The sequence below is a fragment of the Hyaena hyaena genome, unplaced genomic scaffold (genome assembly GCF_003009895.1).
Source record: "Hyaena hyaena isolate Hyena2069 unplaced genomic scaffold, ASM300989v1 scaffold_845, whole genome shotgun sequence".
NCBI classification, from domain to species: Eukaryota; Metazoa; Chordata; class Mammalia; order Carnivora; family Hyaenidae; genus Hyaena; species Hyaena hyaena.
In genome coordinates, this window is record NW_024081477.1 from 718,205 (window position 1) to 724,551 (window position 6,347).

Below are 6,347 nucleotides of genomic sequence, written 5' to 3' on the forward strand. Positions count from 1 at the left end.
TTTTCTTAATAACATTTTATTTTCCCTAGCTTACTTTATTAGAAGAATATAGTACATAATACATATAAAATACAAAATATGTATTAATCAACTGTTTAGGTTATTGATAAGTCTTCCAGTCAACAGTAAGCTATTTATTGGTAGTTAAGTCTGCAGGGAGTCAAAAGTTATACATGAATTTTCAAGTGCATGGGGGTCAGCAGCCCGAATTCCTATGATATTCAAGTGTTGACAATAATGAAATTTGTTTGATTATTTACTTATTTTGAGAGAAAGAATGTGAATGGGGGCAGGGCAGAGACAGAGAGAGGGAGAGAGAGAATCCCAAGCAGGCTCTGCACTGTCAGCGCAGAGCCTGAGGCGGGGCTTAAACTCACCAAGCTTGAGATCATGACCTGAGATGAAATCAAAAGACCGATGCTTAACTAATTGAGCCACCCTTGTGCCCTGGAGTTTTCTTTTTAAATGAAGAAAAGACACTGAAAACAAGTAAGTTGAAGTGGTAATTAATTTTTAACAGTGGGATATGAATGGCTTTTCTGTTCTTTTTGTAGAAATTTCCAACCACAGAACTGCCACACAAAAAAGAAAGCTGGCTGAAATGCACATTGGCCATCCAGCATTGCGCCATGCACAAGAGAAGCACACACAAAATGTTAATTTATTTATCTTCCTTTACCTTCACTCAGAGAAAAATGCTGTTCAAATTCCATATAATCCAAATTTGGGGTATAACTTGACTTAATAATACCTTATATTTGGGAGAGTGATTTGTGGTTTTCAAAGGACCTTCACATACACCAATTATTAAATCCTGGGCCATCTGGGTGGCTCAGGCAGTTGAGTGCCCAACTCTTGATTTGGCTCAAGTCACGATCTCACAGTTCATGGGATGGGGCCCACAGTCAGACTTCATGCTGACAACATGGAGCTTGCTTGGGATTCTCTGTCCCATTCTCTCTACCCATCCCTGCTGATTCTCTCTCTTTCTCTCTCTCTCTCTTTCAAAATAAATAAATACACTTTAAAAACACAAAACAAACCAAATCTCAATCTACCATCCTATAGATTAATAATTTATAACTAATAGAACAAGGCATTTTCTAACAAACTGTTTATTTTGAAAGCCACAAAAGCTTGGTTGTAGTGAATTTTCATCAGTCGTAATCTTATCTATTTATTTATATTTGTTGTTATCAATATTTGAAGAGCTTGAGCTCATACCAGTGAAAAATCTAGCTTGTCAACTAATTGATCTCTTTTGGTAAATTTTTAGTTTTTTAATTTTGTTCATATTGTAACAAAATGATTACATAATAGCATACTTTTGTTGCTGTTTATACTATTAGAAAACAAGGACAACATTGGTTTTTCTGAATCTGTGTGTCACCTGAAACTGTGACAATATGATATCAAAAATAATAAATCAAAATGCTTTTTAAAGTGATTTTACTTTGAGAATGTACTAGAGGTTAGGATGAGTGTTGATAATAAGTAATTAAATAATTGTATTCACAATATCTACTATTATAAAATCATCCAGGAATATAATGCTACTCTATGAAATCTTTTTATTTGACAGTAAAGCAAGAAGTTTGCAATAAAGGTACACTGAAAAATAAATACTTTTAAATGATAATTAAAAGAAAATCATAAATTTATTGAAAGTTAATGTAGGGGTGCCTGGATAGCTCAGTCGGTTAAGCATCCAATTGTGGTTCAGGCCATGATCTTGTGGTTTGTGAGTTCAAGCCCCGCGTTGGGCTCTGTGCTGAAAGCTCAGAACCTGGAGCCTGCCTCCGATTCTGTGTCTCCCTCTCTTTCTACCCCTTCTCTGCTCTTTCTCTCAAAAATAAATATGAAAAAAATTTAAAAAAAGAAAATTAATGTAGATTTCTGCCCCATTTTGCTTCTTCTTTTATCTCCCATATTAAAAAATATATATATATATATATAGCCTATGATCTGACTCCAATACTGAATCAAACCTACAATTGTCTAAAGTTCATTGTCATCTCCTGAATATTGAGAACATTTAATTGCATCTAAGGCAGTTCATGAACATCTTCATGGAAAATCAGCTCTTAACTCATGTTAAAAGTCATGTCATCTTCTTTTTTAGCAAAAAGGCAATATTTTTACAGCAAAAAGTCCTATTTGATTTATTTTACCCTTCTAGCCATTGTTAACTAGACCAAAGGTGAATATGTTCTGCTGGGCTGCTTTGTTTCTCTCTCTGGGAACAAGCAAATAATATTAGGACATGATAGTCATTGTTGCTACTTGTATAGAGATGAGCTGTTCAGGAATATTAGAGCAATCCATTTTCCATAAAATTCAAGAAGACTTAGAGAATGCTAGTCTATATACAGACTGAGACAGTAAGACAGGCAGTCGAATGATGCAGAGAAAGAATAATTGAACAAAGAGTGGTTTTATTCTCTAAGCTTCTTGATCTTTGGTGCCAGTTTTTAGTGAGACCTGCCTCTGGGTTCTATGAGCTGTCAACTCTACCATATCTGTTTCTTGTAAAGAGACTTTGGAAAGACAGATTCAAAACAATAAACAATAGAGAGAAAGCAGTGTCTTGCTGCCTTTCTGTTCTCTAGAACTATGAAAGCACAAACAACCTGGGTAGTCAACCATTTGTTTTCAGGAGAAGTTATTAAGGGGAAACTGAAACACCTAGAAGGCTCATATCTAAAAGAACACAAAAATGAGTGTATTATCTGGATTGTATTTGAATCCCATTGTTTGGCTGTGGGAAAATTTCAGGTTTCACAGAGGGGTAATAAAATTAGATGTCTCCAGGGTCACACCCAGATAGAAAGTTGCTGGGATCTTTCTTTGTATCACAATCCTATCCCTCCCAATATAGTTTCCTACCCAGGCTTCTGGCACTCCTTAAAATGTCTTCTACTGAAATGTTCAATTTCTAACATCATTTTCCAATTCAATATTAATTTTTATTTGAAAAACCAAACAAAACAAAAGTAAGTAAATTTTGACGACTTTGCTTGGTTTTACCAAAGAGGGAACTAAAACCAGGCATGTAACCAGTGTGATTGCGTGGGGTTCAGCTCTTAGAAGGGCCCCGCACTTCCGGTTCTGTTCTGAAGACACTGCCTTAGCACTCTTAACACTGTTAGCCATAAACTTGAGTTTTTTAAGTGAAGTCTGATGAGTCTAGAGAGCACTGAGTGCTTGGTGCCTTGGCTAACATCTGGTGCCTCCTCCTGTAGCCACTAGGCCCGCCTCTCTGGGATCCTGCATTTTTATTCTGCACTGTACCCTAAAACTTATGTAGCTAGTCCTGACTAATGCTTACAGAAATTAAATGATTTGCTCAAGGTCACTGCTAGTGAAATTCTAGAGCTAGTACTCAAATTCAGATTTGACTCAAAGTCCAGGACTGCACACACTACACTATAACCACTGGAGTTATGCATACTTTAAGGACTAAAAAAAAAAAAAAAAAAAAAAAAGGCTCTCTCCTTTCTGGCTTTCTTTTCTTTCTATTACTAAGTCTGTTAGTTTCCAAACCAAGTTCTTAAGCCTGTTGAACATAACTTAGACTAAGGTCAATTATATGTCTTCTCTGGAATTTAGGTTCAGAGGAAAAAAGCACCAAGAATTGCTCAGAAAGTGGCTGCTTTTCAAAATTAAAGAAAAAAGAAAGGTGGTTCTTTAGTTTTAATATATATTACTATTAATTTTATAATTATTAATAATTATTAAAATTATTATTTATGTATATATATTAGTTCACACTTACAGATGTTCATTTTCATGAGTCTTTGGGGCTCATAGGTTTAGCTGTCCAATAAAGAGTTGGATATCTTGGTGTGGCTGTACCATGAGGGCTGGGTTGTAGAAACTGATTTTTGGAAACACTGGCCTTTAAATTCTAATGAAAAGAAAACTTTGTTCTAGCAATGATTTGATGGTAATCATTCTACAAATATATTTTATACTATTTCAAAAGTGTAGGTACCCATGTTCACTGCATCATTATTTACAATAGCCAAGACACTGAAACAATCTAAAGGCCCATCAGTGAATGAATAGATTAAAAAATGTAGTATATACATAAATGGGATATTATTTGTCATAAAGAAGGAAATACTGTAGTTTGTGATAATATGGATGAACCTTAAGGTCATTATGCTAAGTGAAATAAGTCAGATATAGAAAGACAAATGCTGTAGGATCTCCCTTATATGTGGAATCTTAAAAGAATAAACTCAGGGTGCCTGGGTGGCTCAGTTGGTTAAGCGTCCAGCTTTGGCTTGGGCCATTATCTCACAGTTCGTAGGTTCGAGCCCCACATCGGATTCTGTGTGACAGCTAGCTCAGAGCCTGGAGCCTGCTTGGGATTCTGTATCTCCCTCTGTCTCTGACCCTCCCGTGCTCACGCTGCCTCTCTCTCTCTCTCTCTCTCTCTCTCTCTCAGAAATAAAACATTTTAAAAAATAAAGAAAAGAATAAACTCATAGAAATAGAGAAAAAATTGATGGTTGCTAAGGGTGGAGGTAGGGAGGACTGTGGGTGGGGGTTAGAGGAAGGAAATAGGTGAACTTTGTCAAAGGGAACAAACTTTCAGTTATGACGTAAATAAGTTTCGGAGATATAATATACAGCATGGTGGCTATAGTTAACAAGAGTATAGTGTATATTTGAAAGTTGCTAAGAGAATAGATATTAAAAATTTTCATTATAAAGAGAAAAAATTGTCACTATATGAGGTGATAGATGTTCTTCTAACTTTATATGGTGATCATTTTACTATATATATATATATATGTATATTCAAATCATTATATTGTAAACCTTAAATTTAGACAATGTTATATATCAATTATATCTCAGTAAAGGTGGAAAAAAGGTATAGTTTCGAAATAGCCTTAAATTTAAATCTTGATCAGAATCAAGCCATACTTTGAAAGTGGCACTCAATTGACAACCTGAATAATCAGTGAGTCCTTAGTCCTTATTCAAGCAAACATCAAAAATGAGGAGGATGAGTGTAACATCTACCTGACAGCGGCCATGCTTGATATTCTTTCATGCAACAGACATTTAAGAAAGTAATTCTTAATTGAAAGCTACTTTGAACATAACAGAATCATTCTGGTTATTTTCATATCAGACACCTAGCAGAATAAACTAATGGTATACACTTGGTGTAAGATGTGTGCATGGAGACCTGCAGTTTTTCAGTCCAGGCAGACATCTGTGGTGACCGAGTGATTCAAAGGCTGAGTATTAAATCTGCCTGGAAAGTATATGACATTTCAGAAATGGTACACAGATCACAAAGTAAATCATAGTAAGAAGTGTACATTACCATACAGTTCACATTCTGTTTATCATTGGAGTTTAAAAGCCAAACTAAAATACAATTCGATATCATTGTTTGTCTAAATATTGCCAGCACACAGTGGTAAAGTCCAATGGAAGTAAATTCAACTAGATTCTATTAGCTGTAATTAGAGGCTGAACCTTCTTCAGGCACGGATAATATAAAAATAAATAACGTGCACTCAAGGAGCTTATAATCAAATAAGAGCAATTGAGACATGTAGTAAATGCCAGGTCTAAAGTTGAACTTGTACACAAATTATCTTTATCCTTACAAGAAATCTGACAGGTAGATTCTAATATTACCAATGTAAATGTGAAGAAATCAAGGTTTGGAGAATTTAAATAACTTGCTCAATATTTAACATCCAGAGAGAATGTTGGAATCCGATTTTGAATCTAGGCAATCTGACTCCAGAACACACACTCTAAGTCACTGTGATATGTACTCCAGAAAGAGGAAACAGACATAAAAACAAGTAACCTCAATATTATAGAATAAGTATTACACCAAAAGCATAATTATACTTTAAAGGGAGTTCAAAGAGGAAGTAATTAATTCTGCCTAGAGGTTATTGAAGACTGACAAAAAAGGTATCAAATGAGCTAGGTGTAAAACAGTGAGGATGCCTTTGAAAGGGAAGGGTGTAGTAGGGAAATTCTAAGACTAGCTTGAATAAAGACATGAAAATATTTGTCATTCAAAAAATAGATATAATTAGTCTGGAAGGTAAGGGAATAATAAAATACAGAAATGGAATGGTATATGTAGAGTATTTTGAAGGCCCTGAGATGACATTACAGAGGTTTGAACTTGAAATGTTAACAGTTAGAAAACATGGAAGTGTTTTCAATTTTAAGCAGATGTATGACATACTTAGATCTATGATTAACTGGAGGAAGAACAGGGGAAGAGTACCACATGTCACGGAGATTATTTATCAAACATTTGAAAACACTGAGATAATTGGGACATTGTCAGTAGA